Source organism: Ambystoma mexicanum, chromosome 4q (genome assembly GCF_040938575.1).
Source record: "Ambystoma mexicanum isolate Mex_15411 chromosome 4q, UKY_AmexF1_1, whole genome shotgun sequence".
In the NCBI taxonomy this organism is placed as follows: domain Eukaryota; kingdom Metazoa; phylum Chordata; class Amphibia; order Caudata; family Ambystomatidae; genus Ambystoma; species Ambystoma mexicanum.
In genome coordinates, this window is record NC_090928.1 from 897,854,672 (window position 1) to 897,870,230 (window position 15,559).

At 44.4% G+C, this 15,559-nt stretch overlaps 1 protein-coding gene across 1 annotated transcript in view; it reads right to left on the reverse strand.

Moving 5' to 3' along the window:
- Positions 1 to 15,559, reverse strand: part of PLEKHH2 (pleckstrin homology, MyTH4 and FERM domain containing H2) — a 1,974,292-nt gene that overhangs the window by 791,643 nt on the left and 1,167,090 nt on the right. The window lies entirely within an intron of this gene.

The window sequence follows — 15,559 nt, forward strand, 5'->3', positions numbered from 1 at the left end:
TGAGAGAAAAATGAGTTATAGTAGAGAGGCAGCTGAGATCCCTTAACAGACATTTGTATGTAAAAACAAATAGGTTGGAAAGAGTCCCTCTCAGAAGCAGGGATGGGACAAGGTCAAAAGATGGTGAAGCCTCTAAAATACTGCGTTCTTTCCAATTAACTAACCTTGAACCTGACACACTAGTTCCTGGCTTATGCTTTCCTTGTTAACAATGATTTATCACATCATCTGTAAAGGGGTGAGGTAAATGTTTAGGTGCAGGACAAAAAAAGGTTCTTTATTTAACTTCCAATAGGGACATTTTGCCCATAGTGTAGCGCAGAAACCACGTGACAGATTGGCATCAAACTAGGATGAAAGAAATCACCAGGTAGCGTCCCATTGCCTGAATCATGCCCAAAGGGCATATCCCAGTACACCCTTGGGCATACCCACAGCTAAATCTGCAGGGAGATCACCAGCCCTCAAAATGTCTATTTGCCACCAGACACTGGCTAATGATAATTCATTCATGCTGAGAAAGTAATGGAGTGCTGTATGCACGTATCTTGCAGCTTCAACTATTTATCCTGGAGGTCACGAGAATTTCATGGCAAAGGGGAGGTGTATGAGTGATGGTTGGGCTGCTAAACAAAACAGGCATAGCAGGCATTGCAGACGTATTTTAATTGTTTAAAGATCACAAAATCCTTTCTACTAATGTTTTTCATTTGTCTTAATATAGGCCTGCGTATCATATATGTTAAGCTATTTCTGCATCTATTATGATAAAGGTCATAGTTTAAAAAAAAAGGCTCAGAGCAAAGTAAATGTCCAGAGTCATTCTACAAAAATTCAAAAAAGATTGCTATTTTAGTGCAATTTTTAAAACAGTTTCTGCCTCGTCAAATTGGGCATTTTCTGTTGTTGAAGTCAACAGAGTATGTGGCAGATGGTGGAATAAGTGATTTGAGTGTCCAGGTGCATATATGAAATGTACTGCAAGCTTCTATTCTAGGTAGGTCAGGCTAAATATGTTTACATTTAGCTCCCTATTTGGAGGGCTAGGCATACTAGATTACACTGTGATGGTGTTCTCATCTAGAGAGATTTAGTCCATGTCAGGGGCCTATTTAGCATTTCCAGTTGCCGGCAGATAGCAGTGGGGACACTTGGCTTGGTGATTATATAGTAGTGTGGGCAAGCATGTCAATTGAAGAAATTAAATCCAAATCCTCTTATATGAATTATGCAGTTTTGGAGTGGAGAAAGCAGGAAAACTTGTGTGTTGCAGTCTGCTTTCCGTTTTCACAGTTGGAGAGGCGTGTCTGCCCTTATAACTAGCACGGTATGTACGCAGTGTGCGAGCTGTGTGCAGTTTTGCAGTTCTGCTGTACGCCTGGGCGCGGTGCGCAGGGTGAGCAGAATCACATCATAGGCGGCCTGTTGACTTGGATTTTATCACTTGAATCTCTGTAAGTACTGTAAGGAAGGCATGGTATCAAACAGTGAATACAGACACAAGTGATCACAGTTCAAGGGTGTTTATTGAACCTCAATGGGTTGGTTGAACGCCTATCTTAACCTAAATCTAAGGATGGGAGCAAGCTACGACCAGCAAATAATAATAATGCAGTACTAGTCAAGTCTCTGTCATAATAAAAGGGCCTATACTAATAAACCTATTGCCAATCCTTACTACTAAATACAAAATGATGTGAGACAATATTGTATGCAAAAAGAAAGGTATTCAGAAATAATATGTCGAACCTCGAGAAACCCTTATTCAGGTGGCCATTGAAGGGCCGTTCCGCTCAGATCCCACCTCCAGGGGTAAAAGAGCGGGAAGGGCTCACTGGGATGGGGAAGCCCGGGGTTGTACTTGAGGGAATAACCTAAGGGAGACGCAGTATTGTACGGAGAAGGAGAGGAGTGTGAGATCCCTGAAACATTTGTAGGCTGTATTACATCTGCCTCCCCTCCTTCCGTTAGATCTCTCCTGTCCCAACCCAACATCCCCTCCACAGTGTCCCCTCAACAGCTAGTCAATACCCTAGGAGTACAAACCACATTAGACTCGAAAAATCACATATCCAAGAAACGCTGCTTTCCCGCTTTGTACCCGAATACTCCGAACCTCTTCTTCCCGTCCCTCTGATTATTATTTTCTGCACTCCCAACCTGCTCAAATAAAACACTACCGTTTCCACAAACCCCTCTGTTCATTTCACAATCCTAGCTGTTGCCGTTTGCCCTCACAAACCCGCCTACTCATTTCAAAACCCCCTCCAAAACCCACCCATCCGAGTTCACCAAAAACCCCTCTAATACGAAGGTTGTAATTCCATATAACACTGTTTCCCCATTCTACCCGTAGAACAATCTGACACTCTAACGCCCCCTTTCCGTACCAAACACCTTTTTCCCCCATGAAAGACAACAGACCCATAGAGCTGTTTACCTGACATGTCCCTACACAAGGGTCAGGCAGAGTCAGGCAATTAACCAGAATCATACACACTTGACGGCCCTTTACTTTCCCCAAAGGGATAAAAGGTGGAGCAAGAGAGCACAGGACAAGCAAGGCAGACCACACGATGAGACAGTTAATCTACCCCAGCAGCTCAAGAGAATGAGAAAGGCGGCGAGAATCAAGAGGGTGACAAGGAGAGAAGCAACCTTGCTCTTTCCGACCCGAACCTGCAAGACCTTCAAGGAAGAAAACGTAAGCCCGAGGACAATAGCTATACAGTCCTGCAGCAGATGTCAACGGTACATGGGGCATGCCTACGCCGATAAGCCGGAGCGAAGGTGACTGCTGCATCCTTGGTACCTCCCTTGACTCCAGATAATTGGGAAGCCAAGTGGTTCATCACAGCCGGCGAGTCGACGGGAGAATTGATAATAGCCGGGCTGTGTTGAATGAAAGTCGCAAAGTGATGTATTGAGAGAAGATTAAAGAACTGTAAAATTGTTAGTGGAAGACCAGCTGCAGAGGGGACCAGCACCACATGGGTATTGTCTCGAGAAACACTGGTTTATCCCATTTGATGAAACTGCAGATACCAGAAGGCCGTAGGAAAGCCGCCAAGACAGGTCAAAGTGGTCATACAGGAGGTCTAGCTAAATCCCCATACAGTCAAAAGCCTTTGACCTAAGAACTGTAAGAAAGCAAGGGAAGTGAATCCCGCAGACATTGAAAGTGAATGTGAATGAGAACTTGGCAAGAGTGAAGCCGGCGGACGGATGCTGACGAAGAGGGGGAAAAGTCTAAAGTCCCAAAAAACAGTGTGTTGACAAAGGTGAATCCAGCAGAGGGATGTTAGGTAAGATTTCCTCAGAGCTGGTAAATCTTCCTTTCCTGGTTCAACTCCAGAACTTTTTTGCTTTTCTAGTGGAATATTTTTCATTAATACCTCAGTGAGTGGGAACCTTTTTCCACACTCATCTCATCTTTAACTCTTTTTATGGGTGTCAGTTTTAAGACTCTCCATAGTGTCTTTTAAAGTTATCATGTCTAACAACTTATTGGCAATAAGTGCCTGTTGTTGCTGGGTTGCCCTAGGGGGTCCCCATTTAACTTTCTTGTGTTAACCTTGAGTGAACTACAGTTCCCAAGGGTAGAGAGGATGTTTGGATCCGTTTTACGTTTTGTTAGGTGAAACCAGCACACCCCACCTTATGTGGAGTGCTGGGGAGATACAATGTATCCCCTTTCACATTAAAACTGTAACAATTATGTTACAGTGACAAGCTTACCTTTAATGGCTGGTGGCAGTGATACCTTTTACTAATTTGGTGCACCTTTACCGCGGACTGTGATCACAGCTGCAGTAAAGGCACCGAAGGGTGCTCATTTTACCAAAATGGCCCCTGTCTTCTTTTTCTGCCATTTTAGTGTTTCTTGTCATTTCTTGTTCCTTCCCCTGACATCCAGGGTGGGAAATTCCTTTGTTTGAGTTTTGTCTTTGGCGGGAGTCCCCTGGACACCCGCGAGGCTCCAGTCAGTCTGTAAGCACAGGAAGTGGGGGAGGAGTCCAAAACTTCCCCCTCCTTTGTCTTAAGCCTTCCTTCAACTGGGCCAAATCCCAGTGGGGGGTTGGCTGTCCTGATTGGACAGCCGGACGCCCCTTTCTTGTAAAATGCAGGGAGAGAATGCAGAGGTTGTGTTGCAGTTCCGGATAAATACTGGAAACCTGGAAGCTGAAGTCATGTCGACTACTGGAACAGAAAACCAAAGAGGATGACGACTGAAAAGCGGCGGGAATGATTTCCATCGACCGGAGAGCCTGCTGTGTAACCGGAGCCTGCTGCAGCCCTTCCTTCCGATCGACCTGGGGTCTCCGAAAACGATGACCCGAACCCAGACCCTGGTGAGACCCACTAAACTCAAGAAGACCTGCATTTTGTGCCATCCCACGGGTTGCTGCGACCTTGCGTTCTTGCAATACCCCAATGCCCTGGGACCTCCAGCCAATGTGTGGTGCACGGTCTTCCAAATTCCGAATCTCGCTGAAACTTCGTGGGCACCCTGGTCTATCTCCAGAGACACGAATCGAGTCAAAAAAGTCCCCTCACAAGAGTGCTGCACCTTTTAAATGACGAGAATTCAACCACGATTTTCTGTCTTCTTCTGTGCTCCTTGAAAAGGCGCCAAACCCACAGAACCGCATTCAGCCACGAGAGAAATCTTGCCTAGAGCCTTCTTCATCGATCCCTGCTACAAAGTCCCTTCTAAGGTCTTGTGTTCAGCCTCCAGGTCAAGGAATCCACTGACTGGGTATTTGGCTGCAGTCCCTGAAGTTCTCCTGCTGCAATCTCTTCTTCATTGCTGAGGTACTGTGTTGGCTTGGGTATATACTTACCTTAAGCCTGTTGAGATTTCTGTGTAGTCCTGGGGTGTTTTCTGTGATTGGCAGTCCCACTGCTAGAATCCTGCTGGGGTGCCTTCTGTGAAGCCCCTGGACCCTCTTCTAACCCTAGAAGTAAAGTACTCACTTGTTTGCCAGTTTTCCTAAGGAAACTCTGACCTTTGCTACTAAAGAACTTATTCTAACACTGCCTGTTGGTCACTAGTCCTAGTGACCCCCTTCTGCCACTGAGAGCACTCATACTCTAAGGGAAATACTTTGAAGGGATTGGGACTTCTGCCTAGAAAATAAATCAAGTGTTTTACTTACTTGTAAAGAGTTGGTGGGTAACTGTAATTCTCAGAGTGAACAGTTACAAAAGTTCTTACTGATCTTGAATATGTGATGCACTATTCTTAAAAGTATGGTTAACATCTATACTTGGGTCTGTGTACTTTCAAATATAGGGTTGTGTTTTATATTGTGATTTCATATAATGTGTTAGTACTTACTTAACCCCTAGATTTATCTGGGCCTACCTGTATTTAAATAAATCCTTTATTTTTTACAATACATAGTGTTTCAGTGTTTCTTTGGATCCTTTGTATTACAATTTTACTTGTACTGTATCTACTGCCCTCTCTCCCTCCTAAGATAAGCCTGGCTGCTCTGTCTACGCTACCCCGAACTCAGGTGGTACAGCCTATACTAAGAGTGGAGTCTTGTACTGCCTCAGTAGAATGGTTTTGCTAGGCCCTTAACTGGACTTCAGAAAAACTGTCCTAACAAGGGATGTCCACTATGAACTGTTTGAAAAGACATTAAGAAGCAAAGGGAAGTGAAACCTGCTATGGTGAAGAGAAAGACAGAGAAACATCACCTCAAGTGCAATCCGAAAGGAACTTTTGTTTGTTGTTTTTTTGGAAATCTATCAGGCCCTCGGAACTAGCAGGCAAAACCACTGAAGGCCCTGATACTAATAGGAACAGTTTTGAGGATCCAAACCCAGAAGAGGGAGATCCAGGGGTGGAAAAGCTATCAGCCAAGGACATGAGGAACAAAGGTCAGTGCCCAGAAGAGGGGCACCCAAGGGTGAAGCATTATTACCCTAATCAAGAGCAATAGGGAACCCGACAAGCGATGGTGAGATTCGAGAGGGGATTGCGCCCAGAAGAGGGGGACCCAGCGGTGAAACCATCACCCAGCAAACATTTGGAACTGAACTTATTTTGTTTGTTATTTTCCCACCCTCGAAGGCAAGAGACTTTTTAGTAAAATAGACTTGGCCATCAAGGCTCCTGATAAGCTGAAACAGAACTGTCGACTCGTGCTGGGAAAGCTCGAGTGTGTGCTGTGCTCCAAGACCCTACCTTAGACCCTTCTGAATTTGACACAACCCCATTAGGACTACCTTATTTTCATTTGAGGGTCGACACTTGCTCCCATCTTATTTTTAGTTTTAGATTTTTTAGTTTTGGATTTGGCATTTTTCCAACCTGCATACAGTTTAATAAATGCCCTTGATCTGTGATCACTTGTGTCTGTCTTTACTGTTGCCACCATGAGTCCTATACAATAGTTGAGCAGTTGGCTTCCCTTCCCCACAATTTCAGCATGGGACAAGGTGGCACGTTGGAGCTTTTCACGCACTCTGGCTTCTCTGCCACGATGATACAGTTCAAAGCATAGGTAACAGGGCCTTCTGCCAAAGCCCCTTTCCCAACAATAGTCTCTTACTGCAGAGGGCCTGTCGTAACAAACAAGAACCTAATTTCATTTCTGTCAGGATTTTCACATTCACAGGTTTTCGCTTCCAGTGTTCATCATGGTTCTCCCTCCTTCAGGCTCGGGCAACCTTTTTATCACAATGTTCACAATTGGTCTCCCTCGATCGTGCTCAGACCATGGATCTCCGTCACTCGTGTTCAGACTACTTTAGCACAATCTTCGCAATTGGTCTCCCTCGTTGGGGTCGGACCATGTAATCTCACTTTCTACGTTTTCCTCTTGATATCAAAACTCAAAGACTTTCGAATGTGCAATGGGTTTTGATTAAACCATTGCAGGACCACTTTGATTCACTTCACACTATGTTCTTACCAATCTTCTACTTTTGTTTCTGCCGCTTCATGATTGGATACCTTACAGAGACCTTACTGTTACCGTTATTGTATCTTTCTCCATAAATGTTCAAACATTCATCGTCAATTAAGCCATCCTCGTGTCTTTCATCACACAAGTTTCAATCTTCGCTCTTGCGCTCTTTATACAATGTTGCTGATGGCAACCTTGACTTCAACACAGAACCGTCTTGCATCAATCTCCCCAACTGACAGGCTGTGTTGATCTTTCTGGCGCTACTTTGATCTTGGAGCCAAGGATGGTACCACAGTGGCTGCTGTTCCTTCCTGACTCGGTCAGCCATGCAGGAGGGCCCAGGGTATCTCCGACACACAATACAGGATTCTTCAGTCTGGTTTCCTGGCCTTACGCTTTCTAATCTGAATGGTTCTAGAAAGTATCGGTTTCTCGCCAAAAGGGTCAAGGTTATCTCCCTCCTTGCGTACCCTTCTTTGTTTGCCGTCTTTCTTCCCTCATTCAGCTGCTGTCTGGAAAAGTACTGTTCCTTTGTGTGCTTTGCCTCGCTCAGAGTGTGCTCTCGTGCTCCGCCTTTTATCCATGTGGGGAAGTGTAATGGAACTCAGGTGTGTGTGTAATGGTCAGTAATTGCCTGACCCTGCCTGACCATTTTATTGGGATATGTCAGGTATACGCCTCAGGTGTTAGTCCATTTTCTCTCATAGTGAGCTGTTTGTGAGAAAGTGTTTGTGTTGGGAAAGTGGGGGAGGGGGTTAAGTTCCTAAGTATCCTACCTGGTAGGATGGGGTAAAGGTGTTACAGAGAAGGGGATACCGCGTCTCGCCATCTGACGTCCCACTCCCTCTCCCCGAAGATCCCTCATCCAGGTGATCCTCCCACACTGGTCCACACCCAGGAACTGGATCCAAAAGCGATGGCCTTGTCCTGTCCACCTGGATGACAGATCCTTATGGACTAGCAGGTGAGACACCTTCAGGTTTCTCACAGATAGCACACAGATAGGTCTGTAATGATTGGCTGATGCTTTTTCAAACTTTGCCTTGATTCATAATCTCAAGGTAAATCTTAAAAAAACTAAAATTATGTATTGCACAACCTAGAGGAAAAACACATCTTTTAATTGGCCAGCAGGGCAGGACTACATCGAAAAGGTCGAAAGCTTCATCTAACTGGGTTTTCCCATTTTTTCTATTCAGTGTAAAGTGCATGTCAAAGAATAGGTCATGTCTAAAGGTGTGGCACTGAGCAATCAGTTGCTCTGGGATGATGCGAAATATGGCAAACTTTCTCTCCTCCATTGTGTAAGATTCTTTGAGGTGAAAATAGTGCCAAAGATTCTACATGGTTTTGAAATCCTTCCTCCCTGGGCTTTGGCCTTCTTGGCTGCTATTGAAGGGTTGATGTGGAGGAAGATGTTGCGGGTATCGACTGGCATCCCCTAGCGGCAGAGAGGTATGAGCTTGGAATATAATTACTCAAATTTTGAGCTTTATGGGAACATCCATCGCTTTATTATAATTTTTGTGTCCAGTGAATGATCTCTGCCTTTTTGCCGATTTAAATTCAATACTCTGTGCAAGGGGTGATACATTTATATCCCATTTGATGAAACTGCAGATACCAGAAGGCCGTAGGAAAGCCGCCAAGACAGGTCAAAGTGGTCATACAGGAGGTCTAGCTAAATCCCCATACAGTCAAAAGCCTTTGACCTAAGAACTGTAAGAAAGCAAGGGAAGTGAATCCCGCAGACATTGAAAGTGAATGTGAATGAGAACTTGGCAAGAGTGAAGCCGGCGGACGGATGCTGACGAAGAGGGGGAAAAGTCTAAAGTCCCAAAAAACAGTGTGTTGACAAAGGTGAATCCAGCAGAGGGATGTTAGGTAAGATTTCCTCAGAGCTGGTAAATCTTCCTTTCCTGGTTCAACTCCAGAACTTTTTTGCTTTTCTAGTGGAATATTTTTCATTAATACCTCAGTGAGTGGGAACCTTTTTCCACACTCATCTCATCTTTAACTCTTTTTATGGGTGTCAGTTTTAAGACTCTCCATAGTGTCTTTTAAAGTTATCATGTCTAACAACTTATTGGCAATAAGTGCCTGTTGTTGCTGGGTTGCCCTAGGGGGTCCCCATTTAACTTTCTTGTGTTAACCTTGAGTGAACTACAGTTCCCAAGGGTAGAGAGGATGTTTGGATCCGTTTTACGTTTTGTTAGGTGAAACCAGCACACCCCACCTTATGTGGAGTGCTGGGGAGATACAATGTATCCCCTTTCACATTAAAACTGTAACAATTATGTTACAGTGACAAGCTTACCTTTAATGGCTGGTGGCAGTGATACCTTTTACTAATTTGGTGCACCTTTACCGCGGACTGTGATCACAGCTGCAGTAAAGGCACCGAAGGGTGCTCATTTTACCAAAATGGCCCCTGTCTTCTTTTTCTGCCATTTTAGTGTTTCTTGTCATTTCTTGTTCCTTCCCCTGACATCCAGGGTGGGAAATTCCTTTGTTTGAGTTTTGTCTTTGGCGGGAGTCCCCTGGACACCCGCGAGGCTCCAGTCAGTCTGTAAGCACAGGAAGTGGGGGAGGAGTCCAAAACTTCCCCCTCCTTTGTCTTAAGCCTTCCTTCAACTGGGCCAAATCCCAGTGGGGGGTTGGCTGTCCTGATTGGACAGCCGGACGCCCCTTTCTTGTAAAATGCAGGGAGAGAATGCAGAGGTTGTGTTGCAGTTCCGGATAAATACTGGAAACCTGGAAGCTGAAGTCATGTCGACTACTGGAACAGAAAACCAAAGAGGATGACGACTGAAAAGCGGCGGGAATGATTTCCATCGACCGGAGAGCCTGCTGTGTAACCGGAGCCTGCTGCAGCCCTTCCTTCCGATCGACCTGGGGTCTCCGAAAACGATGACCCGAACCCAGACCCTGGTGAGACCCACTAAACTCAAGAAGACCTGCATTTTGTGCCATCCCACGGGTTGCTGCGACCTTGCGTTCTTGCAATACCCCAATGCCCTGGGACCTCCAGCCAATGTGTGGTGCACGGTCTTCCAAATTCCGAATCTCGCTGAAACTTCGTGGGCACCCTGGTCTATCTCCAGAGACACGAATCGAGTCAAAAAAGTCCCCTCACAAGAGTGCTGCACCTTTTAAATGACGAGAATTCAACCACGATTTTCTGTCTTCTTCTGTGCTCCTTGAAAAGGCGCCAAACCCACAGAACCGCATTCAGCCACGAGAGAAATCTTGCCTAGAGCCTTCTTCATCGATCCCTGCTACAAAGTCCCTTCTAAGGTCTTGTGTTCAGCCTCCAGGTCAAGGAATCCACTGACTGGGTATTTGGCTGCAGTCCCTGAAGTTCTCCTGCTGCAATCTCTTCTTCATTGCTGAGGTACTGTGTTGGCTTGGGTATATACTTACCTTAAGCCTGTTGAGATTTCTGTGTAGTCCTGGGGTGTTTTCTGTGATTGGCAGTCCCACTGCTAGAATCCTGCTGGGGTGCCTTCTGTGAAGCCCCTGGACCCTCTTCTAACCCTAGAAGTAAAGTACTCACTTGTTTGCCAGTTTTCCTAAGGAAACTCTGACCTTTGCTACTAAAGAACTTATTCTAACACTGCCTGTTGGTCACTAGTCCTAGTGACCCCCTTCTGCCACTGAGAGCACTCATACTCTAAGGGAAATACTTTGAAGGGATTGGGACTTCTGCCTAGAAAATAAATCAAGTGTTTTACTTACTTGTAAAGAGTTGGTGGGTAACTGTAATTCTCAGAGTGAACAGTTACAAAAGTTCTTACTGATCTTGAATATGTGATGCACTATTCTTAAAAGTATGGTTAACATCTATACTTGGGTCTGTGTACTTTCAAATATAGGGTTGTGTTTTATATTGTGATTTCATATAATGTGTTAGTACTTACTTAACCCCTAGATTTATCTGGGCCTACCTGTATTTAAATAAATCCTTTATTTTTTACAATACATAGTGTTTCAGTGTTTCTTTGGATCCTTTGTATTACAATTTTACTTGTACTGTATCTACTGCCCTCTCTCCCTCCTAAGATAAGCCTGGCTGCTCTGTCTACGCTACCCCGAACTCAGGTGGTACAGCCTATACTAAGAGTGGAGTCTTGTACTGCCTCAGTAGAATGGTTTTGCTAGGCCCTTAACTGGACTTCAGAAAAACTGTCCTAACAAGGGATGTCCACTATGAACTGTTTGAAAAGACATTAAGAAGCAAAGGGAAGTGAAACCTGCTATGGTGAAGAGAAAGACAGAGAAACATCACCTCAAGTGCAATCCGAAAGGAACTTTTGTTTGTTGTTTTTTTGGAAATCTATCAGGCCCTCGGAACTAGCAGGCAAAACCACTGAAGGCCCTGATACTAATAGGAACAGTTTTGAGGATCCAAACCCAGAAGAGGGAGATCCAGGGGTGGAAAAGCTATCAGCCAAGGACATGAGGAACAAAGGTCAGTGCCCAGAAGAGGGGCACCCAAGGGTGAAGCATTATTACCCTAATCAAGAGCAATAGGGAACCCGACAAGCGATGGTGAGATTCGAGAGGGGATTGCGCCCAGAAGAGGGGGACCCAGCGGTGAAACCATCACCCAGCAAACATTTGGAACTGAACTTATTTTGTTTGTTATTTTCCCACCCTCGAAGGCAAGAGACTTTTTAGTAAAATAGACTTGGCCATCAAGGCTCCTGATAAGCTGAAACAGAACTGTCGACTCGTGCTGGGAAAGCTCGAGTGTGTGCTGTGCTCCAAGACCCTACCTTAGACCCTTCTGAATTTGACACAACCCCATTAGGACTACCTTATTTTCATTTGAGGGTCGACACTTGCTCCCATCTTATTTTTAGTTTTAGATTTTTTAGTTTTGGATTTGGCATTTTTCCAACCTGCATACAGTTTAATAAATGCCCTTGATCTGTGATCACTTGTGTCTGTCTTTACTGTTGCCACCATGAGTCCTATACAATAGTTGAGCAGTTGGCTTCCCTTCCCCACAATTTCAGCATGGGACAAGGTGGCACGTTGGAGCTTTTCACGCACTCTGGCTTCTCTGCCACGATGATACAGTTCAAAGCATAGGTAACAGGGCCTTCTGCCAAAGCCCCTTTCCCAACAATAGTCTCTTACTGCAGAGGGCCTGTCGTAACAAACAAGAACCTAATTTCATTTCTGTCAGGATTTTCACATTCACAGGTTTTCGCTTCCAGTGTTCATCATGGTTCTCCCTCCTTCAGGCTCGGGCAACCTTTTTATCACAATGTTCACAATTGGTCTCCCTCGATCGTGCTCAGACCATGGATCTCCGTCACTCGTGTTCAGACTACTTTAGCACAATCTTCGCAATTGGTCTCCCTCGTTGGGGTCGGACCATGTAATCTCACTTTCTACGTTTTCCTCTTGATATCAAAACTCAAAGACTTTCGAATGTGCAATGGGTTTTGATTAAACCATTGCAGGACCACTTTGATTCACTTCACACTATGTTCTTACCAATCTTCTACTTTTGTTTCTGCCGCTTCATGATTGGATACCTTACAGAGACCTTACTGTTACCGTTATTGTATCTTTCTCCATAAATGTTCAAACATTCATCGTCAATTAAGCCATCCTCGTGTCTTTCATCACACAAGTTTCAATCTTCGCTCTTGCGCTCTTTATACAATGTTGCTGATGGCAACCTTGACTTCAACACAGAACCGTCTTGCATCAATCTCCCCAACTGACAGGCTGTGTTGATCTTTCTGGCGCTACTTTGATCTTGGAGCCAAGGATGGTACCACAGTGGCTGCTGTTCCTTCCTGACTCGGTCAGCCATGCAGGAGGGCCCAGGGTATCTCCGACACACAATACAGGATTCTTCAGTCTGGTTTCCTGGCCTTACGCTTTCTAATCTGAATGGTTCTAGAAAGTATCGGTTTCTCGCCAAAAGGGTCAAGGTTATCTCCCTCCTTGCGTACCCTTCTTTGTTTGCCGTCTTTCTTCCCTCATTCAGCTGCTGTCTGGAAAAGTACTGTTCCTTTGTGTGCTTTGCCTCGCTCAGAGTGTGCTCTCGTGCTCCGCCTTTTATCCATGTGGGGAAGTGTAATGGAACTCAGGTGTGTGTGTAATGGTCAGTAATTGCCTGACCCTGCCTGACCATTTTATTGGGATATGTCAGGTATACGCCTCAGGTGTTAGTCCATTTTCTCTCATAGTGAGCTGTTTGTGAGAAAGTGTTTGTGTTGGGAAAGTGGGGGAGGGGGTTAAGTTCCTAAGTATCCTACCTGGTAGGATGGGGTAAAGGTGTTACAGAGAAGGGGATACCGCGTCTCGCCATCTGACGTCCCACTCCCTCTCCCCGAAGATCCCTCATCCAGGTGATCCTCCCACACTGGTCCACACCCAGGAACTGGATCCAAAAGCGATGGCCTTGTCCTGTCCACCTGGATGACAGATCCTTATGGACTAGCAGGTGAGACACCTTCAGGTTTCTCACAGATAGCACACAGATAGGTCTGTAATGATTGGCTGATGCTTTTTCAAACTTTGCCTTGATTCATAATCTCAAGGTAAATCTTAAAAAAACTAAAATTATGTATTGCACAACCTAGAGGAAAAACACATCTTTTAATTGGCCAGCAGGGCAGGACTACATCGAAAAGGTCGAAAGCTTCATCTAACTGGGTTTTCCCATTTTTTCTATTCAGTGTAAAGTGCATGTCAAAGAATAGGTCATGTCTAAAGGTGTGGCACTGAGCAATCAGTTGCTCTGGGATGATGCGAAATATGGCAAACTTTCTCTCCTCCATTGTGTAAGATTCTTTGAGGTGAAAATAGTGCCAAAGATTCTACATGGTTTTGAAATCCTTCCTCCCTGGGCTTTGGCCTTCTTGGCTGCTATTGAAGGGTTGATGTGGAGGAAGATGTTGCGGGTATCGACTGGCATCCCCTAGCGGCAGAGAGGTATGAGCTTGGAATATAATTACTCAAATTTTGAGCTTTATGGGAACATCCATCGCTTTATTATAATTTTTGTGTCCAGTGAATGATCTCTGCCTTTTTGCCGATTTAAATTCAATACTCTGTGCAAGGGGTGATACATTTATATGTGCCTACTCAGAGTTTTGCAACAGGAATCTTTCTGATATTGGGCAATTGATGATTTGGTTGGGTATCCGGAAAAGGTGAAAAGGGCTTTGTTCAACTAAGATTGGGCATCTGCACTTAACTCTCTTCACTTGTACGTATCTTTTAAACATCTGAGTTTTGATTAAAAACGTGCGGGTGTACTTGCTCCACACTTGTCGATTTATCCAGACCCGACAGTATGCCAAGACTTTGTAAGATTCAAGTGGAATTTGGCTCCAACTATGGAGCTGCTGGTACCATATGGTAAGACACTTAATAATCGGCCACATGTCATTTCTGCAAGGTGGAGACATTTGAGCACTTTGTAATTCTATGCCCAGCCCTTCAAGGGAAATGAGAACTATAATTCAGGAGTTATGAAGAGCTTCTGGATTTGGGGGATCAGGGTGCTCTGTGGAACTTTTAACTTGCTGATCGTACCACCTCTCTTGGGGGTTTCTGGGTTTTATAAATTCATTGCAATTGTAAAAACAAGAGGAGGATGGTTGATACATTTTATTACGATGAATTGAAACATTTTAGTGTGGTCGAGTTTCTTATTATGATGAATTGAAATATTTTAACGTGGCTGAGCTTCTTAAAGTGCTTTGATGAATTAAGTGGACTGTGTATTAAGACTTGTTCTTTATAAAAAAAAGAGAAAATCAAGTGTTTTAAAGGTTTGTGACTTGTGAATTTTAGGAAATTGTAGGAATGTATTCATGACATGTTTGTTCTACTTCTTTTTGTTCTTCTCTGGTTCTTCTGGTTAAAGGTTATATTGTATAACCATATAACTGTTAAATAAAAAAATAAAAACAATTATGCAGCCATTCATCATATCTACCTACATCTCTTACACAGAAGATGGTCTCTTATGTCAAACCAGCACAGAACCACCCCACTAAGCCCAGAGACTCCTAAAGAAGAAGCTTTGGTTCCCAAAACACAAAGAGACTGAGTTCTTACAAGATGCAGAAATCCAAGCAGCAATCCAAGAGGGGGTTTATGCAATTACGAGCCTGATACTAATTGCAACGGGCAGAAAATAAACCGATCAGAAAGGGGGCTAAGAGATGAAGAAATCAGATTTTTTCTTTTTTCTAGAAGTGCAAAATTACTTAAACCACAAATGAGATATCCGATTGCAGAATGTACCCAACTCAATTGAGTGGCTTCAAGAACTTGTGCCACCGTCGGTACAGTGGTTACAGTGCCTGTCTACTGTGCACCTTTGTCTGTATGTAAGATCGTTCTAAGAGGCATTTGGAGAAACAGATAGTGCACACTGAGCCAATGGTTGTCATCTACAACATTGTTGGAATGTCATTAGTTTAGGATTTTAATCCATCCGTTATTTAGGGAGGTGGCTGGGGAGTGCGGCTACCGGACCTGGTATTTTGAGTTACAATAAGGGCGTTCAATCCTGAGGTGAGAAGGAAGGACACAAGATATTTTGTGCACAAGTAAGCATCTTTATTCAATCCGAGACAAAACATCTGCCCTAT